This window comes from Haemaphysalis longicornis, unplaced genomic scaffold (assembly GCF_048455015.1).
Source record: "Haemaphysalis longicornis isolate Haplotype H1 unplaced genomic scaffold, Haemaphysalis longicornis Haplotype H1 scaffold_1, whole genome shotgun sequence".
NCBI lineage: Eukaryota > Metazoa > Arthropoda > Arachnida > Ixodida > Ixodidae > Haemaphysalis > Haemaphysalis longicornis.
This window is the reverse complement of record NW_027526203.1, coordinates 49,452,050-49,477,265: the sequence shown is the minus strand read 5'-3', so window position 1 is coordinate 49,477,265 and position 25,216 is coordinate 49,452,050.

Below are 25,216 nucleotides of genomic sequence, written 5' to 3'. Positions count from 1 at the left end.
TGCAGTATTTGCCAGCCTGGGGTAGCGAGCAGCAGATTCATGCCGATACTCAATAAGTTGGATAGCTGTGTTTGTGGGGCTTGCTTGAAGAAAGTACTGGTTGTGAACGGAGGACAGTCCGCCCACAATTGAGCAGATCGCTACTTTGAAAAGGTCCATTCGGGGAGAAATCGGGTTTAACCCGGTTCTCCTGAAGCATGTTTGGCGTGTAAAAAGTGGGTAAAATTTGTTTTTTTTTTCTCGAAAACAAACAACCCTACGTATACTGCGCTCTAGCATACACCCAAGCAGTCATATGTGGGGTTTTATGTAGTGAAGTGATTGCCTACCCCGATGTCTTGCACGTTGCTCTTGAGGTATTCCGCCGCAGTCGCCTCGTTCAGCATCACCTTGATCGCCATGGCCCGCGCCAACACCTGTGTGTGGCCCCAAGGAATCCCGAGCGTGCACAGGAACGGCCTCAGCACCGTCGCCAACAGCCACTGCGCAAAGACTGGGTGCTGACGGATTGCACGGAGGCACAAAATGGCGCACAGAAGAGATACTGACTGAGCCACTAAACCCAAGAGCGCAGTCCATTGTATTACCTGCATAAGGTACGGTTGTTGGCGAGTAATGCTAGACTCGCAAAGCAGAAGAGGCGACATCAAAGCCAACTCGTTACCGTTAGACGACCCTGACAAAAAGTATGGGCTTCCGTGCGAATTCTAGTACCAACACACTTTCCGGGAACAGAGTGTGCCTGCATTTTATGATTCGCAGCTGTTTCGCTATTTGAGGCTATGCGACGTGTGGTGCTTGGGGTGGGAAGTAGAGGGGCTTTTTAAAAGATCCCTGTACAAAGTTGCAAATGAACTGGCCCATTGAGATGGCTTGACTGAAGTGTCTGCGAACTACAGCTGGACAAGCAGCCTAGGACGAAAGACGATAACCCGGGATGGAAGAAAACACAGTGGAGCAAAAGAAACCTTGTTATAGACTTGCATGACAAGAAACGCGAGACGTACAAGCGTACATGACGTGCAACTGTAAAGGAGACGTGCAAGTGTACAAAAACAAGGCTGCGCTATAGCCCTACTTGGCTTAGTCTGGTTGGGTCTTGGTTTCGCCTGGTTAACCTTTGATGTAGTTGTATTCCCGACCACGGCTCAAATCCGTTCGGTCCCGTGCAAAGCTCACAAGAGGAGGCCCGGCCTCGCTTTCCTTCACGGCGAAGGCGGCATTACTTTTTGCCGGGCCACGGCCAGACTGGAGTACGCGCGCGCGCGTCGCGTACTCCAGTCCGGCCGTGGCCGGGCAAAACACAAGTCACGTAGCCCGAGACAACCCAGCGGCGCATGCATGGGAGGCTGCGGGGTGTGTCGGCTGCCTCTCAGCTTAGCGCCCGCAACCGCCCGCCGCTCAGCTGATGAGTTGAGCAGAACATAAAAAAGGGGCCTTGTGCGCAGCGCCGAAGGTGGGCCCGCGAGTCACGTGATGCGCTGCAAGGGGGGTGTCGCAGGGGGCGTGTCTGCGATCAGAGGAAGGCGAACTTCCGCATCCGCGGCGACACCGTTGGGCGAGAGTAGTAGAGCTGTGCTTTAAAAAATTACAACCTTACCCGCAATTCCTCCGTAGATACGTGTCATTGGCCGTGCCACTTAAGGTGAAAGGACACGTTGTTCATCATTCTTTTTTATTTATTTCGCCTACTCTCAATCTCAACGCGCAGCGTGGAGCAGTATCGGCCAGAGGAGAGGGAACGTACCCGCTCGGGGTGCTCGAATGAGCCTCATGCCGGCTCCGCCGAAATTGTTCCATGTCAATGCACAATCACCCCGGCGACTGCAACTGACCACCGGGCAGTCTTCCTAACGTCACCAGTAACACAAGGATGCCACCCGCATCCCTGAGACAAAAGTCGCAATTTCACAAGCACCTCAAGAGCAGGGTGTGGAACCGGCATTTTTTCGGGCTCGATTGGAGGTCGGCTTCAAACGTTTCAGAATCGGTTCCGGTTTTGGTTCCGGATTCTGTTCCCAGTCACCACTCCGTTATTTTCTTTCTGTTTCTGACCTCCTGAATTTTCCCCGGCAGAGCAGCTTCGGAGGGAACAGAAATTGCTCGCCGAGTCTGCGTCCTGAAGCTGTTCAGGGTCTCTATTGCACGAACAAGACGGTAATGAACAGGGGGCCTTGTCGGGGTAGTCACAGTCGATGCGGTCGACGTTTGGGAAGCTTTAGTCGACCGCGGAGCCGCTTCCCGCAGCCTTCTTTTCGCCTCCTTCCAAAGAACCTACTCGGAGTCTTCGTCAGTGCTGTCATCGCTGGGTGCAGAACACAGCTTGGTGTCTTCGGAGCTCTCCTCACTTGAGAGGCAGATTCGTTTCCTTGGCGTGGCTCTATCCGACGGCGGGTTGCCCGGCGGCGTGTCCGCAGGTTCTACATCCATCATTTCCGCTACAGAAGAGGGGTGCCCCGACAAGAATACACTGAAAAAACCCACAAAAGTTTGAAAACTGACAGAGCAGCGATCCGCTGAGAGGAAGTTCTTCTTCGTCTAAAAATAATGAATCCTTGGGAGGCCTCTTTGACGGGCAGTCAACTTTTCTGGTCCGCACAGAGACTGCCCATCCGCCATCTTTTTTGGTACCATCAAATGTCGCCACACACATGCGCACACATGCACGCGTACACGCACACGCACGCACGCACGCACGCACACATACGACATGCACACGACACAGACACGCACACACTCACGCACATGGACAAAATCACACGCAGATACACTCACAGGCAGGCACACACACAAACACGCACATGCACGCATGAAAATACGCACACGTACAGATACACACGCGCGGGCGCGAGCGCACCCACGTATTTTCGCTCAATGAGGCAAGTAATGCTTTTGCATTGAAAAAGAATTTCTGGTTTGCTCAGCTTTTTATCTACCTATAGTTTTAATGGCATTTTGTCTTAAACGCGGGAGCATTAGCAGGGCTCCTCAAGGCGAACACTGTACGGCGTCGGCGTCAACCTCCGCCTGTCAAGCGTGGCGGGTGGCGTTTACAGGAATTTCATTCTCCCCACCTTCCAGCTGATAACAGATTGGCTAGAAGGAAGGAAGGAACGGCTATAATGCTCCCTCAATACAGGGTAATACGGGGGATAGCAGCAATTGCTAATGACACTACAGTGTCAGGTGACAGGGATTGGTTTCTAGTAAAGATAGTAGTTTAGGGAATTAACAAGAAGGGGTAGTGGTCGTTAGTTCCCCAAGACTGCAAAACGGTAGCATAATGGGAGTCGGATTCCCTTTGGATCAAACCAGTTAATGAGCCTTTTTGACGTGATAGCGTTATTAGGCTTCACTTTTCACATGTAATCATATGTAATTTATGGCCCATGCACACGTGCCGCCAAATTTTGAATTACAGCAGTAAAACTGTGTTGCTGTGGGCTTATCTTGCCGATACGCCCACAGCATCGCTGACACAAACATGACAACAGGAGTTGAACACACCCACCATTCTCCGTGTGTTATCTTCCCTTTCCACTTTCATTTCTTGGAAAGCAACAACGTTTAAGCTTTCTCGTTGACAAACATGTACACTTGAAATTTACGCTTGCGCTCAGACAGCCCGCGTATGTTAAGGATGGCACAACTTGCAAATTATCTACACACGCTTTTCCAAAACGTGTCTTTCCCCGACAACCCTGTTAAAAAATAGCACAAAAAGTTTGCGCCAATCGGCCCTGTGAATGTGGTTGGAAAACAAAGCTGTAAACTGCACCCACAACGATTAACCACGCGACGTCCCTTATGTTCACTCGCGTCGCTCTACAAATAGTCAAACCAGAGAGAAGTGAAACGCAACTAACCACACCCTTTATTACTTCAAAGAGATATTCTTGGTAAGGTTAAACCAATGATGATGCATGAACGGTGTTTGGTTGGTTGAGTTGTATCGGTGTAGCACATGAGTGGAAACGTTTTTTTCTAAAATAAAGGAAGCCCAAACCCGGTGTTAGAAGATTTCACTTCTCCATCTCTGCCGCCGCGGACGGAGGCTACGAGATCAGCGGCCGAGATGGTAGAGTAGGGCGAGAAGAAGAAGAAGATGAAGGAGGAATAGCAGGAGGCGGAACTATCCTTTTTTATAGTTATCCGTTCTACAAGCTCCGACCACTGATTACATTAGAAAGGCAAGCTTTGCTATTGTGTTTGGAATTGCCAAGGTACATCCCCATTCGGGTACTGTACTTGGAGGCTCGAATCCTTCCTCTGATATCTTGTTTCAAACTGTTGACAGTAGAAGCATACCTTCGGGCAATGGAATTGCCTATCCCCGGCGGCACAGAAAGCGTGCCCCAAGACCGGCCCGTCTATGGCCGCTTTCTGGCATGTCCGGCCAGCATCCAGGTTCTGGCAGCCACTGGTCATGCGTTGAACGGCCAACATTCGGCTACCAGAGCTTCGGTATTTTTCCGTCCGGCCGTGTCCGGACGCACAACGGCAACTAACCGGCTGCCAGATATCCAGTTCTCTTACGGCTGCCGATGTTGAGAAAGAGAACGGCCGAAGTACGGCCTTAGGGCATCCGTTTTTTCTTCGGGAAGCGGTAATCGGCCGAAGCACGGCAAGCGACCGACCACAGAATATGCGTATTCTTGCGGTAGTTGGTGTTCGAAAGGAGACCGGCCGGAGCGCGGCTGCCGTGCATTCGTTGTTTCAACGGTGAACCGCGCGTCCGGCGGTAGAATATTCGTTTTCTTCGGGCAACCAGTGTTATAAAGGATACCGGCCGACGTGCGGCCCCAGAATATACGTTTTTCATTCGGTTAGCTGTCCTCGGCCGAATTACGGCAAGCGAATGGCCACAGAATATTTGGCAACAGGTGTTCAAGAGGAGACCGGCCTATGTAAGGTATCTGGTTATACGTCATTTTTTCGGCAAACGGCATACAGCCGAACAACGGCACGCGCCTGGGCGCCGAGAATTCATGCACAGACGTGTTTGGAAGGAATCCGACCGGTTTTTTCCTGGGGGAGAAAAAGCCGTTAGCGAGCCGAACGACGGTGACGCGTTTTTCATCCGCTCCGTGTTTCTACGTTTTAAATGAACGAACATCGTTTGTCAAACAGTAATGAGTGTTCTCGGTGAACGGGCAAGGTGCAAGGACTCACTGGACATTAGCAGGGAACCTTTTAGGCCATCTAAATGTCATTTATTGCCACAAGAAGAGAGTGCCACAACGACAGGTGAGCTAAGCCTCGCCAGTCATCGCCGCTACCACGCCTCGGCCGCCGGCTTCGTCGACGCATCAGCTCGACGCTATTCGCCCCCTCAAGAAATGGAGAGCATTGGAAACATCGACCCGGCAGAGATGTCCGATCCGAGATGGAGATGGTTCACCAAAATAACTGGCCTTCAAGGGCGTCGAGCAAGCGGCCACCACGCAGGAGCTAAACCGCCGCCATGTCAAGGACTCCCCATTAAAGAAAGGCAAGTGCGAGCAAAAGCGCAAGCTATTCTGCTTACAATTAAACTGCGACAAGCAATGTTGCACTATGTTGTTGGTGATAAACGTAGAAGAAACTCGCTCGTGCATTGGTAGGATCAACTTCATGCCCTGCACTATGTTACTTCATGGGTTTTTACGACTGCCTATTTAGAAAAAAAATTATTTTAAATTTGCGATAACAACAGAGCCTTGTCACTGACGAAGCCTAGCTGTTAATTTAGTTCCGATGTTTGAAGGTGAGCTTAGCTACTCTTGGGATATGACTCATTTGGTTAAACATAATCGCCAGCATCCTAGCAAACACGGATTTTGTCAGAATTTTCTTGCTCAACGCAGATTGTTGAGTTCACGCACGATTTGGCTCTTGCAATAGATAAGCTTAAAGTGGTTGACTGTATATTCTTGGATTACAAAAAAGCAAATGATGGTGTTCCATATCACCTTCTGCGTAGTACATTTCATCCTATGAACTGAATGAATCGGTTTTTGCATTGTTATTACTATTGTCCCTATAGCTTTGTTCAAAAGTACTGTGTAGTTTACCGGACTATAGCGAATGAACGTGATTCCGTATACCTGCAGCTTTATTCGAATTTAATAACATCCTAGTGTGCTGATTCAGAAAAGTTTTTGGTTTTTAAACAGTGTGTTAACGGCACCTTTAGAAGAAAACCTTCATTCCAATTGAATACGTATACCGTAAATTATGCTGCTGTGACAACGGCCGAGGAATATAAATACCTAGGAGTTTATTTAGGGAGTGGTTAGAGGTTAAATAGGCAGGTTCACACCACAAAAGTTGCGGCTGCATGTGTTTTTGGCTTTCTGAGACGAAATTTCAATGAACCTCCATCTAACTGAAAAGAACAACCGTATTTCACTCATGTGCGCTCAATCTTGGAGTACGCATGTGTTTTCGTGGATCCCTACACCAAAGAGCTGGTTGATACGCTCGAAAACATACAGAATATGTCAGTGCGATTCGTATTAGGTAATTGGCACGCTCAACTTAGCATGAGAGAAAGTAAAAGTAAACTGAAATGGCAGGACGTGAAAGATCACAGACGAAACCACAGGTGAACTTTTTTCGTAATATCTATCATTCGAAAACTGGAGTAGAAGGGGAGAAGTATGTCCAAGCGCCATTCTACATATCGCAAAGTGGGACCGCTAGCTTAAAGCAAATTATTAACTTTCCTTTAAAGGTGACGCCTTGCGCGATTCATTTTATTTTACATCAATACTGCAGTATAATTATATTCCACGTATGATTGCATTAACTGTTTATATTGACGATTTTCAGGGCGCTTTGTAGAATTATTTTGTTATTTTGTCTCATATTTACTGCTTAGTGTTATGTATCTCCCTTTTGTAATGCATACAAAGGCAAGCAGGCATCAAATAAATAAATAAATACATAAATAAAACAATGAATAAATAAATGAATAGAAATAATAAATAAATAAATAAATAAATAAATAAATAAATAAATAAATAAATAAATAAATAAATAAATAAATATAAATAAATAAATAAAACTTCCAGAGGCGCAAGTTTGCCTCCGACGGGGTGAGAACCTTAGGCATTGAACCTTGACCAGTAAAATATTTATTGCCCTATTCGTCGCCGTATGCAAAGTTTCCTGTATGCATGCTACCATTGCTATGTTATTGGTTTGAAACAAATTATGTAACTAATTTTACGCCTTTCCTTGCGTGAACACAGAGGGATACAACTACAACCACCTAAAGCAGGGCGTCATTCGCAACGCGTCTAGAATTTTTTGAACGTAGTATGACATTAGAAGAAAATTAAGTTCTTTTGGGCTATTAAGTGGTGTGGACGTAACTCATGAAAACAACATTAAAATAGATTGAAAATGAAAGCCCCTGTTCGCTCCTTCTTAGGATCAGCCCTGCGCAAGATCATCAGAAAAGTTGATCGAGTAGAAAATGTCTTTGCAAGAAAAATGGGCAAAAGCTGGAGATACTTTTTTTTTGTGAAGGAGTTATATTAAATGCTCCTGAGTGTTTTGTTGAGAACCAAAACGCTTCGTAAAGGCATTCACGCCGGCTTTATATACATCAAAATTGGTCAAGCAACTGTTATAAAAATAGTTTATGTAGTCATAGCATGAAAGTGTTCCGGAATATAGCCCTAAAAGAAATTGGCTAAAAGCGGCGCAATTTATCTCTCTGAAATTCAACCCAGTAAAGTATGCGCCCTACGCCCCCCCCCCCCCCCCCCCCCCCCCGCTCTTCCTCCTCTTTTTCCGTTTATTACAGGTAAGCCGCCCCACAGAGGATATCAGGACCTGGACAATACATCTATTCAAGCCCTATAAAGAACTGAATATTTTCTGTGTTCGGCAGTAACAGATGCACAGCAATTAAATGAACGACAATTTGTGAGCACGGTTTAATAAATGAATTTTGCTGTCAACTGAGGCTTGTAATTAAGCAAGGCTGCGCTGAAAGCTTGACGGCTGGTGGTTGCGCGCGAGCTCACTTTGATGTGGCTGCATTGGACCCAAAAGGCTGGGTTTGTGCTACTGCTGCACTGCGCGAATGAGTCATCTGCTTGCGCGACATGCAGTGACCGGCCTCAGTACAGTTAACGTACTGTGCCTGAACTCCAATGCCCGTAGCACGGCCGTATATCCGGCAGCTTTAGTCCGGCTGGAGTCCGACGACCGCATCTCGGCTGTCCTCCGGCGGCCGTACTTCGGCCGTACACGGGTGGCTTTGGAATGGCCCGAGTGCTACGGCTGGAATCTGGCCGTATGAACGCAAGCCGGTCGACTGGCCGACGGACACTGGCCGTTGGACAGCGATGGGAGTACGGCCGTATACGGCCAAAAGGGCCACATTTGGACACGGGGCGAACATGGCTGCCGGAAAACGGCCGGACAGAAAATCACCGGCCAAAGTACACCGGCCTGTTTTAGGCCGAACAGTCCTGTGCTGCCTGGGATATCACGATAAGAAATGGTTTTTGTACACTCCCCAGCGTCCTGTTGTGCCCAATCATGGCCCATCTACAAGCGTCCACAGGTAGTGTTCATCCAGTCCTTACTCGTCTCTTTAAATATCAACATATTATCTGTATCTACGCTTGACTATCGCACTGCAATGGTGGACGTGGATTTCGTCAACATTTTTGCCTCCAATGCCAAATGTGTGCCGGACAGAACGATATCTGGCCTTTTAGCAAACTACCTAGAAGAGTTCCCTACACATGTGGTTATAGCCACATATGCTTCTGTTCGAGACAAAAAGCTGGCGTAGGTATCTTTTCACCTGCGCTTGACTGGGCATTTCTTCTTCGTCTTCCAAATTCCACGTCAATATATTTGGCAGAATTTTTGGGAATCGCGCTCGCTCTTCGAAAGCTCAGCGAAGAGCATTCCCAGGTGGTCATTGTGACGGATTCTTTTTCGGTCTGCTCCGCTTTACCTTCACCAACCGTTTCTCCACTTCGCCGGTCGCTGTCGATGCTTATACCGGCCCATGTCAGGGAAATCCGTCTAATCTGGGTCCCAGGGCACAGAGGAGTTGAACTTAACGAAACTGCTGATTACCTGGCAGGATTAGCACTGAATGGTCCTCTCGTTGATACTGTGCCGCCTATAGCCTATGTTGTTGGAACTAGGTTTCGAAGGTAGAGTTCGCTGGATAGCTTCCCACCAGACAGCATCGCTGGCTGCCCTGAAATTGAGCATCTCCAGTACTCTTCGAAGTGTGACTTTGCGCAGTCTGGGCTGTGCGAGGTCTCACTGACTTGCTTTCGATGTCGAACACCTAATTTGAATTTATATCTACACCGCGCACGCATAGCGCCATCAGCCTTCTGCAGCTTCTGTCAATAGGAGGAGAAACGTGACCACTTCCGGTTGTCTTGCCGGCGGTTCTCCTCCCTCCGAAATCGTTACCTGGAGGTTCCCCTCCGGCGAGTGGGTCTCGCCTTGTCGGTGCCTAATTTATTGTCATTTGGGGCGGTCGGGCTTGGTTGGTGCAACGGGGATATTTTTCGCGCTCTTCACTCATTTATTGCCGAAACAGGTCGCTTGCCTTGCTAGTCAATCGCATCAACCAATTTTTAATCGTTTATTGAAATACCTGTTGGTACAGTAGTATTGAATTTTTTATGGTTACAAAATTGTTAGTATCACTGTACCCTATTTTCCCTTCGTTTGAAACTAATTACTAAGCTTCCTCAGCAGTGAAATCACAATAAGAATTGGCCAATCCCCAAGAGTGGGTACGCACCATTCTTGTTCCAGATCCAACCAACCCACCAACCAACTACCTCTATTAAAATTTCTGAACAGCCCAGAGTGCGGCCCAGGGAGTGGTTCTTTCTACAGTGGAGCCCATATGCAGTCCGCGCCGCATGTGCTCTGTCCACCAACTGAAGCTGGGTAGTGTTGCGACGCTGTTACGCAACTCATTTTCTGCTCTCGGGTGAACCACCGAAACCCTGCGGTCTATCCTCCCTCATCGACTTTCCATGACCCGGCGTGTGCACAGTGGTGAACTATGCGGCTACTTGACAATAAATCAAAGAAACCTTTCAGCGATCTCGTGGGCCTTTCAGCGATCTCGTGGGCCCTCAAGCGCCAACCGGCCAGCGGCGGTGCTAACAATAGCATTGCATGGCGCCCCGCACTGCAAGCTTCGGCGGCGTCCCCGCGCCTCATTAGGAAGTTTAGAATAGGGGGCCCCAACGCTCTGGGGCCCCCAAACGTCTTGGGGCCTCGTACTGCGCATGCGCAGAACCCAAGCCGCCCTTGGGGTTTTGCGTTTGCGTTTAGCGCGCACGCTATTTTGCTGAAATAGCGGGCGCCCCAAAGCTGGCCCCAAGAGGAGCTTGCGTCGCTCTCGCAGGCAGCGAGACTTCGCGTGATCGACAAAAATGGCCGACCCCAAAGGGCAAGCGACCCGAGCGAGGTTTACCGTCGAGGATGACATAAATTTATTAAAAGAAATTTACGCAGAAAATCCATTTAAGGACACAAAAGCGTGGCCGGTCATCGTCAAAAACATCGAAGCCGGCACAAACAAGATTTTCACTGTGCGGGCCATCCGCGATCGTTGCGACCTGCTGCTAGCACAGTTCGTGCATGAAGATCGCACAAACTTAAAAAAAGTAAGTGCTGCTTTCGTTTGCTAATTCTACCACTTGCGTTTGTTGACAAAAAGCGTGGCATTTGCTTCATTGCCTGTCACCGGCCGCCTACAGAAGTTCAGAAGTTCGTGCGCTACGTTACAGGTCCGGTACTGAAGAGCAGTACGACGAAAAGAACCACCTGCTGCAAGATACGCTTGATCTGGCAAAGGAGTTCGGCTATCAGATTAAGCGGTCGGCGGTGCGAAAAATACCCGTCGCCCGCTCGCACCAGCGCTCCGACACTGCGGTAGAGTGGACCGTGGCATCTACTGCACGAGACACCGCGGCGGCCGCAGCTGTGAGCAGGAGCCCCGCCGACAGCCTCACCCCGCCGGAAAATCCCGAGTGTAAGTGACCGCCACGAGCATGTTTCTTTGATTTTTGAATGCTATTTTTGAAATCAAGAAAACAACCGCGTGCCTTCTGATTGCAAGTGTAGGCGCCGACGCCCGTGTCATCACGGGGGCGCCGAGTGAAAAAAATAAGTGGTGTCTGGTGCCGACAAAATTTTGTGCCCGGTACAAATAAGGAAGCATTTGGTAAAAAAGAAAGTGGTCCAGTTTTTAAGGAAGTTTTATCTTGAGAACTGGCGCTGAAAAGACCGACCAAGAAAAAAAACACAGGGTAATGCGCTCCTATTTGTGGTCTGGTCCACAGAAACACAGACGATCAAACCTTTGACCTGCGGTGATTTTGTGGTGGTAAATCTGCCTGTCGTCATTGATTTTTTTTGGCTCCGTTTTTCGTGAAAAACTTTCGTTTTGTTGCCCTATCATTGGTTCCTACTTGGCACCATTCAGCAACCCTGTCAAACAACTGCAACATTTCCTTACTATGCTATAACATTTTTTTGTTGCAGAACGACGTTTTTGTCATGAACGGTAAAATATACACTACGTCCACAAATGGCAGTCACCCGCAAACCTCAGATATATATATATATATATATATATATATATATATATATATATATATATATATATATATATATATATATATATATACAGATATTTCTCAGTGCAATTGTTGAAGTTACCAGCACCTTCCTCGCCAAACGAGGCTGGCTGGGCTTCATAGTTGCCTTCGATCAGAGAACATTACCCTTCACATAATAGTTCCTTTCGCACAATATGCACTGCCCAATAGTTTTGTCGTGAATTGGGCTTTTGCAACAGATAACATTTGCTGTGAAATATATTGTCACGGGTGGACAATGCCCCATGGTGCCATGGCCAGGCATCGAAGACGAGGAAAAGGCTGGCAAGCAGCCTGCATAGGCTGTCATGGCTGCTTGTAAATATTGTAAATAGATCATCCATAATCATTCATGGTTCGAGTATTGCCACTGTGTAACAATATTTTCAAACACAGTCGAAACTCATGATTAATTCAAACTCACTTATTTCGAACTTGTGGTTTATTCGAACTGATGCTGCGGTCCCAGCAAAGTTATGTGTATTTCAATTGCTTTCGTTAAGTCGAACTTGTTTTAATTTGAACAAATTTTTGGGCCTCTTTGAGTTTGAATTAACGAGGTTCGACTCTACTTGCCCAGCTGTAACAGCGTTGCTCGGAGCGGTGCCCCAAAAGTGTGCAGTAACATTTTGCAGAGTTGTTGCTCATCGTACACTGTGGTAAAAAAGTACTCTTAAATTATTACTGGGGCGGCAATGAGTCCAGCAGTTTTTTTTTTCATGTCATGTGGTTGACTGTGCTTTTGTTATTGTTGATAGAACGTACAAGCAGCATTGAAAAACATTTTTGTCGGATGCACGTAAAAAACTGCCGATTTTCTACCATTTAAATTGTTGCTATATTATTACACTTTGTGTTTAAAATATTTGCAACTGTTTTGCATTACGCAAAATGTTTTCCAGGGCTGCATGGTATATCGCCTGGCGTCGCAGATGTACTTCAGTATGTATACGAAGACAATGCGATGTACCACGACTACATCCCGGAAGACACGCGGAGCAGGGGTGAGGAGGGCCCCAGTGATGACCTTCAAGGCACCACCATCCGGGGCCCCAGCTCCAGTCATGGCCGAGGTGCCAATGGCAGCCAAGTGCTATGTGTCCGGGAACTCTTAAGCTTCCCCCCGCAACAAACGAGCCAAAGCACCGATTGCCCCACCAGTGCCAGCCAAGTCCGAAGTGCGCGTGAAACCTTAAGCTTCCCCCCGCAACCGACCAGCCAGAGCACCGGCCCCAATAGGGAAGCTCCACAAGGAAGACAGGGCAAGTTGATAATTCTTTTCTGCTTCGGAACAATTGTACGCACTTACTCGTTGAAAATGCAAATTCGGCAGGGCTTGCAGAACAAGCGATTGCATTAAAAATGTAATGCACATTCATTTTCCGGCAGTAACAATGGTTGGGTGAAACAAAGGAAGTTGAAAAAGTACACTTAGACAAAGTACACTAAGTACACTGACTACATGCACAGCATTCTGGTGACAGACTGTCATGCTTTCACAGTTTACACGTTTACCAGACACTCTCCCTGATATCGCTTGATCACACACTTCTCTGCTGTGGTAGTTACGTCACATTACCTGGAAGCGATTGCAGAGAAGGCCCTTGCAGATAAGGGGCATTTTAGCTAGCAATATGACAGTTATTTTTAAATCAAGCAACAAAAAAGTTTGTTTCTCATTTTCCAACAGGGTGATAAAAAGGGCTGTATCTTCACGCGCTGATATTTCGACGTGCCTTGACAGAACTACCGCATACAATGGCACGCTCCAGCCCTTTTCTTTAGGGAGTGTGTCCACTAAATGTATTTCAGAGTGTGTCAGCCTTTCACCAGAGTGCTCTGCAGGTACAGAGCGGCACGATCTCCTGTGTTTATTGTCGTGAAGCTTTCGACTGTACACTAACTAGGCCAGTACAGTGAAATGAAAAGTCGACTAAATAAGAAATATATAAAAAAAAGTCCAAGGGGGAGAATGGAGAAGTCCCAAAGCCCGCCTCGACATGTAACAAGAACAAGTGCTCACACAAAGTCAGTTGACAAAACCAAGTGGAAAAGCAAAGGAAACTGTGAAGTGGAACAAAGTTGGTGGCACCTCACTTTAGTTGTTATGCCACCAAGCTACACACTGCTGTGAGGTGTGTGGGATATTAAGATTAACTGCAAACACATAAATTTTTTTCCTCTTACCACTATAACCTTAAATGCGGTCCCATTTTACCTTCATTAAAATACAGCCACAGCACTTATGAACACAACTTCAAACTGAGCTCAATACGTGCCACTCTGAATTTTAATAAAAGGCTGTTACAAAGAATTGTTTGGAGATGATGATGATGATGATGATGATTTCTATTGGTTTCCCCTTTGTATCGGGGTGATGACATGTCATCTTACCAAAAAAGACTAATATACCTATGTTTTACACTTTTGGTTCAATACTAGCGCTGCTTAGGGCAGGCACAAAAAGCTTATTAGGCACAAAATACTTTTTTTTTCTGTTACAAGTGGTAACTGTCCTAGGCAATATTCCCCTCTCTGCTTTTCGTCCACCAGCATTCTAATCTTCTTTTCGTCCCCTCGACAGCCTTGAAGTTAACTTCCTCTGTGATACCTTTAAATCCTAGGGCTTCTGACAGCCCAATATTCCCTTCCTGTAGATTTGGATGGATACCCTCACATTCTAGCACGATGTGCCGCATAGTTTCTGTTTCTTTTCCGCAGACCACGCATACCCCATCATTTTGTGAATACTTACCCACAAAACTCTTAGTTCGCAGGCAACCTGCTCTAGCCTCAAAAAGCAAAGCACTGCCCTGGGAATTATCGTAGAAATTTTCCTTTCTGATGTTCATCTTTTCAGCCCTGTACATCTCTAACGACGTTTTGGCTTCCATTTTTTCCCTCCATTTATTCGTTTCAATCTGCCTTGCCTCTTTTTTGGTTACCTTGGCTGTTTTGGATTCCCCCCTGTTCTTTCCGTATTTCATCGTTAGCCTTCTAGTCTTTCTTAACCACTGCGTGTCCACGCTTTTCAAGTATAGGTACCTAAAAACCTTAGCTGCCCACCTTCGTTGATCCATTGCCCTCAACCTCATCTCAAAGCATATTTTACTCTGAGCTTCTCTAACTTCAAACGACGCCCAGCCCATATCTCCCTGAACTGCTTCGTTAGTTGTTTTTCCATGCGCGCCTAAGGCCAGACGTCCTACCGTTCTCTGGTTTACTTCAAGGCGTGATAGAACGTCTGATTTTAAGCAGAGTACAGCATTCGCAAACGTGAGACCCGGAACCATTACTCCTTTCCACATTCATCTTACTACTTCATATTTGTTATACCCCCACAGAGCTCTATGCTTCATTATAGCTGCGTTTCGCTTTCCCTTAACCTTAAGTTGCTCCTCGTGAGTACTTAAGTAGCTATCCCCTTCGTTTATCCACACTCCCAAATATTTATATTCCTTGACTCTAGGTAATTCGCCTTGCTGGATAGACACTACGTCGGTGGTAGCGTCATTGAAAACCATTATTCCTGATTTTTCTGCACCGAAATTTAACCCGAGGTCAGTGGCTTCCTGGCCGCAAATATTTATTAGCCGCTGCATATCGGTTTGGTTATCAGCTAAAAGAACAATGTCGCCTGCGTATAACATTCCCGGAATATGCTGTTGTACCACTTCGCCTTGCAGCATATGGGTTAGGCTAAACCCTACTTGACTTTCTTCCAGTTTCTTTTCTAACCCTGCCATGTAAAGCATGAACAGTAGGGGTCAAAGGGCATCCCTGTTTCAGTCCCCGATGGATGTTGACCTGCCGGGAGCATTTCTGTCCCTCCCAAGTAAGGTGCACTCTATTGTCTTTATAGATTGCTATAAGGAACTGTACTAACTCGTCATCTAATCCCTGGAGTTTCAACATTCTCCACAGCCGTTCTCTGTTTACGTTGTCATATGCCCCTTTAATGTCCAAGAACGTAATCCATAGTGGTCTATTCTGTGCTTTCGCAATTTCAATGCATTGCGTTATCACGAACAGATTGTCATCCAGTCGCCTGTCTTGTCTAAATCCATTCTGCAGTTCCCCAAGTATTTCATTTTCTTCCATCCATGCTTGAATTTCTGATTTTATCGCCTGCATTACGAATCTATACACCACTGACGTTACTGTGAGTGGTCTATATGACTCAATACTGGCTTTGTCTCCTCTGCCTTTATATATTAAATTCATCCTACTTTCTAACGAGTCCTCTGGTACTTGTTTGGTTTCTATTACCTTATCTATTGCCCTCATAAACGATTCCTTACTTTTAGGTCCAAGTAGGTTTATCAGTTGCATTGGTATTCCGTCCGGGCCCACTGCTGTCTGAGGGGAAACCTTTTGCTCTGCTTTTTTTCAATCAAGGTTGCTCAAACTTATTTCCCTTTCCGCAGTCTTTTGTGGCGCTGATGTTATCGGTGCAGGTTTCCCTACCACTATTATCCTAAACTTCTCACTAATCACTCGATGAATATGCGCCAACGCGTGCTCTCCTTCTAAATGTTCCCCCTCCTCATCAATCAGGAATTTTTGATGGTTATCGTTTTTTGAGCTTAGTGATTTTACATGGTTCCAAAACTTCTTGGATGCGCTTTTGTCTTTCTTCCGTATTTCTGTCATCCATTGTTCGCTTTTCTGTTTTATCTTCGCTTGCACCATTTTCTGCACTTCTAGTTTTTTCCCATGGTAGACATCCCACTTTTCCTTCACTACCTCCGGTTCCATACTAGTTCTTTTTGCTTCTCTATGTTCTCTCGACGCCTTTCTTCGCTGGTCGATAGCCTCTTTTATTTCCTTATTCCACCAGCTTCTCGGCTTTCTCTTCCCTTTCCATCGGTTTCGTTCCTTTTCTTCATTAATCTCACCCTTTATGAACGCAATTATTTCATCGTAATCCCAATTTTTGCCTGGGTATTTATTGATTTCATCTTCCAATCTATCAGCGATGATCTTTAACTGCTCATTATTCAAATTATTTCCTCCTATTGTACCTATTTCTGCATTTGTCCGGGTTGCGCCTCCAAAGTGCAAGCTAAACCGCTTGTGGTCGCTTCCTAAGCTGTCTGTTCCATTTTCATCTATCCTCATTTCCCGCAGCTTTCCGTATACTGTCTCGGATACTAAACCGTAGTCTATGCTGGACTGCCTGTTACCGCTTTCCCACGTTATTTGTCCGTCACACTTGCTTTCCGTGTTTACTATTACAAGCCGGTTTTCCTGACATAGATCTATCACTAGAGAACCGTTGTGGTCTGTGTATCCATCCAAACCTTCTATATGGGCATTCATATCTCCAACTATGATTATTTCGCCCGAATCTTTGAACTCGTTTATATCTCTTCTCAAACAGTTTACCATTTCCTAATTTTCTTCCTTAGCACTACTTCCGGTCCACAGATACACCACTCCTAACCATGTATTTTTCCCCTCTATGGTGCCTCTAACCCATAGATGCTCTTTACAACTTTCATGCACTCTCTGTCAGTCGGTCCCTTGTTTAATGAGCATGCCAACACCTCCCCCTTTCTTCATTCCTATGGTCCTGTTGCAACCTTCCCAGACATAATTGTCTATGATAGGTGGGGCTTCTAGGTCCCGGAGGTGAGTCTCGGCTAAAGCGTACACGTCTATTCCTTCCCGTTCAAGTTGCTTTTGAATTTCCACCCACTTATCTGGCTTTCTGCCTCCCTGCATATTTATGTAGCTGATTAAATATTTATTGCATTTGTTTTTCCCTCTCCGCTTACGGTGTCTGTTTTTGTCGTTTACAGAGTTGTTTGCTCCATTGTTTCCACTTAAATGGCTTCTGTCAACGCTCTCAGTTACGTCCGTAGGTTCTCCGTTTAGCTCTAGGCCTGGCTGCCTCCCCGCGTTGAGTGTGCATGTGTCTCTTGCTTCCCCTTTGTCTCCTAGTTTGCCTTCCTTAGCTGCGCGGGGCCCCCTAAAAAAGCTACCGCTCTCCCACCTAAGCGCCGACCCACCTCGTTTCCTAGCCTGGGGCTGAAGTGAATCCCGTCCCACTGAAAAGCTTGCCTATGTCCGATGCTGCCCACTACCCTGTTCACGTCTATCACTTCAAGCCCAAGTTCCCTGCCGCACCTCACGATCTCGCTGTTAGCAGCGAGTACTACCCGTTCGGTGTGCACGCCCTGCTTAATCACCTCCGGCACGGTGCAGACAGCAATGCTCACATTTGGGGCTGTCGCCCGCAGGTCCTTTACCCCCTTCGCTATCTCCTGGCCAAGTTTACCCTCCTCTCCCTTTAGAACATCGTTAAGCCCCGCGGCAATCACCACAAGGTTTCTAGCTTTACTAGACAAGGCCAGCTGCCCCTTCGCTGCAGTCATCACCGTCTGCATCGTTTGACCTGGGAAACACCCCACCTTCACACGCTTATCCCCCTTTACCCTTTCCACTATGGCAGCGCCGCTCCTCTTCATGTTAGAGTCACCCGCAATGATTACCACGCTATCATCTGCCACGTGCCGCTCTTTACTGGTACCCGGGTTATCGACTGGTTTTGCTGTCCTATTTCGCAGCACGTGGGAGTAGCTGTTGCCTATTGTTGCTTCCACCCCCGGTGTCACCTCGGCGCATGCCTCCGCTTCGCTGCATGGGCCGAGGTGGTCGTCATTTGTTGGCGAAATGACGCTCCTTTCTAGCTTCCTCTCAGCTGCTTCTAACTTTCCCTCAACGGCCCTCCCTTCATCGCGTTCGTTACTTAGCGCTGCCTCCAGTTCTGCAACCCGCTTAGCTAACCCCGAGTTATCCGCTTCTACGCGTTCTAGCCGCGACACCACTACGCATAACCGACACGTACCTGCCCCTTCGTCTGCCTCGCCGCCATCCCGCTGAAACTCCTCTGCGTCTACGTGCCGCGGACAGCTACTACACTGTACCAGCTTTCTACGCGCCATCTCGGCTGAAACCCCGACACAACAAGAAAGAAACCGTGCAGGTAAATACTCAGCTTCGGCTGTCCTCCGCTGTCTCTGCCGTTTCGCTGTCCTTCACTGCAGAAACACGCTGTTGTCGGAGCACCAGAAAAGCACGTCCGAACAGATCGACTCCGCACTGCGCACTCAACAAGTGTAATGATCTTGTGTAATGAGAACAAGTGTAATGATCTTGTGTTTTTTTTTTGGTACTTTGTAGGCTTTAGCAGGCCCACAGAACCGGAGAACAATCTCCAATTCTTTCAAAGACGACTTACCCACGAGAATGGATGGCGCGACCAAGAGAACTCAAGGGAGCTTCGGCGCCTGGTCCTAGAAGAAAAGCGCCTGGATTTCGAGTAGGCCTCACTAGAGCAGCGAAAAGCTGAATGGAAGGCTGCATGTGAGGAACGAGAAGAGGAACGGCGGCTACGGATGGAGGAGGCGGCCGAGCTCTGGAGGTAGAGAAAGCAGGAGCAAGAGGACAGGGCAGAAGAACGGCGATCATTGCTGGCGCAGCAAGAAGCTCTCCTCCAGCAGCGGGAGGAGGAACACCGCATGTTTATGGCTCAGCAGGAGGCACTTTTAAATGTCCTTCGAGCACTCCCCATAAAAACGTAATTGCCTCTGGCTAATCCATTCCTTACCTCTGAATTTTCCAAGTTAGTGCCTCCGTCATATTGTTGGCCTTCTCCTTTTTCTAGACCCGTCTTTCATTATCCTCTCTGTTACCCTGTTGGTCCACTCATTGCCCCTTCATCTCACTACACAGCCAGCCTCAGGCAATTTCTTTCCTTTTACTTTTTCTATTAAAGGTTGTCTCTCTCTCTCTCTTACTTATTTATTTTTTCATGTATGATATTGCTGCATCGACCTGGCTGCATACCTGCACCTTGCAATCTTCTTGATGTCCTTGTTGATGGAGTTCCTGTCCAGGCACTAATTGACACGGGCGCGAACATATCTGTGATAAGTGCGAACCTCTGCAGCCACTCAAGAAAGTGCTTACTCCTGCCCCATCCCGTGTTCTTCGTGTTGCTGATGGAACTTCCCCTACCGTTGTCGGTATGTGTACCGCCCGCGTCGCCATCGCCGATCACCCAGTCCCCGCTTTGTTTACTGTTTTGCCCCACTGCCCCCATGACCTCATTCTGGGCCTTGATTTTCTTTCGGAACATTCTGCGCTTATCGACTGTTCGGAAGGCGCCATCAGCTTTGATCTACCTTGCCCCGAAAGTGTGCCCGAGGAAGTGCAATGTCACTTACATTCGACGGAGTTCATTCGTCTCACCCCGCGAGCTGCTACTAATGTCCTGCTTTCTACATCGCCTCCTGTTCCCGACGGTGACTACTTCCTTGCCCCACAAACTGACGCTCTACTCAGCCGAGACGTGGCCCTCCCGCACACAGTGGTGCGTGTTTGCAACAACCGCACTACTCTACCTTTGCTTATATTGGCGCTTGTCCGCAAATTATTCCCGCTGGCATGACCATCGCGATGGCTCACCCATTGGGCCAGTGCGACCTCTTGACCGTACCTCCTGCCTCGCCCGCCTCCGCTGCCGGTTCCTGTACCTCCCCTTCACCGAAAAATGCCTTCAGAACAATGATTTCACCCGATCTCTCGCACGAGAATACTGCAGCCCTTTATCGCCTCCTGCTCTCTTACAGCGACATTTTTTACTTTGGCACTCGCCCTCTCGGCCGGACAAGTGTGGTCGAGCACCGTATTCACACAGGTGACGCCCGCCCGATCCACCGCAGGCCATACCGCGTATCCGCCTCTGAACGTCGCATTATACAACACGAAGTCGACAAAATGCTCGCTAAGAACATCATCGAGCCCTCTTCCAGCCCTTGGGCGTCACAGGTAGTACTGGTTAAGAAGGACAACACGTGGAGATTTTGCGTCGATTACCGTCACCTGAACCACATAACGAGAAAGGACGTGTACCCTCTTCCCCGAATTGACGACGCCCTTGATTGCCTCCACGGGGCAAACTATTTTTCCTCCATCGACCTACGTTCCGGTTATTGGCAAATCGCCGTGGATGAAATGGACCGAGAAAAAACCGCCTTTATTACGCGGGATGGTCTCTACCAATTTAAGGTAATGCCTTTCGGCCTATGTAACGCGCCTACCACGTTCGAAAGAATGATGGACGCTCTCCTTCACGGCCTTAAATGGACCACCTGCTTGTGCTACCTCGACGACGTCATCGTTTTCTCTCCGACCTTTGAAACGCATTTAGAACGTTTATCCACGGTCCTGTCTGTTTTCCGTCGCGCAGGTCTTTAACTGAATTTATCCAAATGCCGATTCGCCCAACGTCAACTTCAAATTCTCGATCACGTCGTGGATGCCCGCGGCGTGCAGCCCGATCCCGCCAAAATACACGCAGTCAAAAACTTTCCCCAACCGCACACCGCAAAAGACGTCAGAAGCTTTCTTGGGCTATGCTCCTACTTCCGCCGCTTCATACAAAATTTCGCCCATATTGCCAGGCCTTTAACCGACCTCCTCAAGAAAGACGTTCCATTCACGTGGGAATCTGCACAAGCTGAAGCTTTTTCCACGCTTATTGATAGGCTTACTACCACTCATATTCTAACCCACTTTGACATTTCTGCTCCAACTGAACTACGCACTGACGCCAGTGGTCACGGCATAGGAGCGGTCTTCGTGCAGCACCAGTCTGGCGAAGTCCGCGTGATCACCTACGCCAGCCGCCTCCTTTCGGCCGCAGAGCGCAACTATTCCATAACCGAACGCGAGTGTCTCGCTCTCGTGTGGGCAGTGGCGAAGTTCCGCCCATATCTCTTTGGCTGTCCGTTTTCTGTGGTCACGGATCATCACGCCCTGTGGTGGCTGCAGTCACTAAAAGATCCTACGGGCCGCCTTGGCCGCTGGGCTTTGCGTTTGCAAGAATACTCGTTCTCAGTCGTGTACAAATCGGGACGGTTGCACCGTGATGCCGACTGTTTATCGTGTTATCCCGTGGATACTCCAGACGTGGCCTGGAATGACACAGAGACCTGTATTTTTTCCATCTCCGCACTGGTGCAAATCGGTGCGGAACAATACCGGGACCCCTTCCTCCGATCAATAATCGATCGCCTCCGTACAAATTGCCCTGATCGAACCTCCCGAAATTACGTACTGCAGGACGGCGTCTTATACTACCAGAACTTTCAAAACGATGGCCCAGACCTGTTGCCTGTCATACCTCCTCACTTGCGTTCCACCGTCCTTGAACAACTTCATGACCATCCACTTTCTGGTCACCTTGGCGTTACTCGCACATACGCTCGCGCACGCCGCCGTTTCTTTTGGCCTGGCTTGTACCATTCGGTCAAGAAGTATGTTCAAGCTTGTGTGCCAACGGCGAACGGTTCCCTGCAAATTCCCTGCTGGACTCCTTCAGCCCATTCCTATCCCTCACGAACCCTTCGCCCGCGTTGGTCTCGACCTCCTGGGGCTTTTTCCTGCATCCACTTCTGGCAATTAGTGGGTTGCTGCTGCAACAGATTATGCAACACGCTACGCCATAACACGGGCCCTACCCACAAGCTGCGCCACTGACGTCGCTGACTTCTTCCTTTACGACGTCATCCTGCATCATGGAGCACCTCGACAGCTCTTGACCGATCGGGGCCGCAATTTCCTCTCTAAAGTCATTGCCGACATTCTTCATTACTCTTCCACTTAGCATAAATTGACTACCGCTTACCACCCTCAAACGAACGGCCTCACGGAGCGCCTAAACCGCACGCTGCTCAACATGCTTTCTATGTACGTTTCCTCCGACCACCGGGATTGGGATGCCGCCTTGCCATTTGTAACCTTCGCCTACTATTCCTCCCGCCATGACACAGCTGGTTACTCCCCTTTCTACTTGCTCTTCGGCAGGGAACCCGCTTTACCCTTGGATACTCTTGCCTCGCCTGCCTCAGCTCCTCCGAGTCAGTACGTCAGCGACGCCACTGCACAGGCTGATCTCGCTCGTCAGATCGCTCGCACACGCCTCATTTGGTCACAAGCATCCCAGAAGTCCCTCTATGATCGCCACCACGTCGATGTCCAGTTCCATCCAGGTTCATTGGTGCTACTGTGGTCACCCCAGCGTCATGTAGGACTTTCGACCAAACTACTTTCTCCTTACACCGGCCCTTATCGCGTGTTGCGCCGCGTCACCGACGTTACGTACGAAATCACGCCGCACCCGCCCTCCTCTGCCCAGCCTCACACGGACCTTGTTCACGTGGCCCGGCTCAAGCCTTACCACCCCAAAACCTAAACGTTATGTCCGCAGACGCCGTGGTGGTGTCTTCCCGCCGGGGGGGTTGTGTCACGGAACAGCTCGAAGAAGACGATGAGGGCAGCTACGGCTATGTGCCGTTTGGACTGAACTTTAGAAGAGGATGAAAGGCTTACAGCTACCGGTCTCTGTACTCTCTCGCTGGCATTGCTCAGCATTGTAATTTTCGTCAATACACTGCATTTGCGTGGTTCTGCCTCGTAACAATATATACTTCTGCTTGTTCCCTGATCCAGGAAGGTCGTTTCCTGTCCATAAGTGTTGCTCCTGTAATTCTTCGCTTCACGGCTCATTGAGCCAAACTTATTTTGCTTTCCTGTTGTATAGTGAGGTGGTAAGTTTCCTCTCCATATGTCATCACCAGCAGCATGTTTTCATTGTATATTCTTCTTTTAAGTGAAAGAGGTAGCTGCTTTTATTTGTGAATGAGTGCAGGGTGCACTCCAGCCCATCTCCCCCTCCTATCAGAAATGATTTGATTTGATTGTAGGGTTTAACGCGCCGACGCAACGCAGGCGATGAGGCGCGGCGTAGTGGAGGGCTCCGGATTAATTTTGACCACCTGGGGATCTTTAACGTGCGCCGAAATCTTGTTCACACGAGCGTTTTTGCTTTTCGCCTCCATCAGAAAAGCGGCCGCCGCGGCCGGGAATCGAACCCGCGACCTCGTGCTCAGCAGCGCAACGCCTTAGCCACTGAGCCACCGCGGCGGGTTCCTCTCAGAAATGCATGATTATGTCCTCGTCACGTTCTCCTTTTCCTCTTTTCATGCCCTTGACAGCCTTTTCTACTTGTTTAGTTACTACAGTCGTGCCCGCTTATAACGAACCTGAGCGTCACGCGCCTTCCATTCGTTATGTCACGAAGTTCGTCGTAAATGGACCCCAGTAAAAAAAAGCAAAGAAAAAGAAATCAGAAGTCAAAAGACAATGTATTTTTTTCGCAAAGAAGTCCATGATGGCTGCTTGTTTCTGCAGTGCAGACTTGATGAGGGCGGTCTACAGTTTATTTAGAGCAACCGCGTCATCTTCGCCGAGGCCCTTGGCGTAAACAAGTTGTTTAAGGTCCTCTATGTAGCCCATTACCGGCGCACTCTAGGCGCAGGCTTAGAAGTTGTTTCGTCATCATCCACGTCCGATTCCTTCGCATCGCTCTTGCCCCGCCCCGGCTGCACTTTCGAAGTGGTAGTGGGTGGCAGGAAAAGCTGGGTCACTGCCGTGAGGGAAGTTTGCACGTTGAGCGCAGAGCAGTTATCAATTACGAGCAGCACGTGCATGCCTTGCCTCTGCATATCACGGTCGAACTCGCTCAGCCACTCCGCGAATAAATCGCACGTTATCTACGCCTCAGCGTTAGGCCTGTAGTGCACAGGCACATAGCTCCTAAAGCAATGTGGCTCGTTCGATTTTAGGATGATGAAGGGCATGCGCCGGTCGCTGCTATCCATGTTAGTGCACAGAAATAGTGGGACGTGCACTTTGCTATGCTTCCTGCCAGTGCATGTGTCGCTTTTCATAGCATGCGTTTTATCGGGAAACATCTGGCAAAATAACACCGTTCAATTTGCGCTATATACGTCACACTTCGCATAGCTTGAAATAACTTCGCCATTTTTTCAAGCCACGCTGCAACATCTTGGTCACTTGCGGACGCCGCCTAGCCGTCAATCGACCTAAAAACAATGCCGTGCAGCACATTGAACCGATGTAGCCACCCATTGCCTGGGCAGAAGTCGGGAAAATCCAACATGAATGCGAAGTCTCTGGCTTTGCGTAGCATCATTGGGCCACTTAATGGAATGTCGCGAGCCCGTGCGTCGATGAACCACTTCAGTAGCACGTCGCCGGCAGAGCTGGGAAGAGGCCGTCGTTTCAACCCACATCGCGGTGCGGTCGTTCGCTGTAACCGATCGGCAGGGCTCAAAGTCGTTCAATGTACATGGGGTTTCATGTCATTGAAATAACGTATATTTTGACGGTCACACGGGTTTTGTTCGTTATGAGAGAAAGTTCGTTTTAAGTGCGGCTGTTATATGCGGGCTCGACTGTAGTTGGACATTACAAGCTAAGCTCATTCCCTCAGTTTCCCCTGGTCTAACGTCGCTGGCATACAGGCTGGTGTTGAAATGTTTGGCTACTTTTATTGCTTTGTCCATGTTGTGCGTAATGTTGCCCTTCTTGTCTCTGAGTGCATACATTGTCTTCCTCTTAGCTGCTTTCAAACTTCCTCCTAGTTCCAGTGTTTCCTGGATCACTGCCATGTTGTACGCACGAAT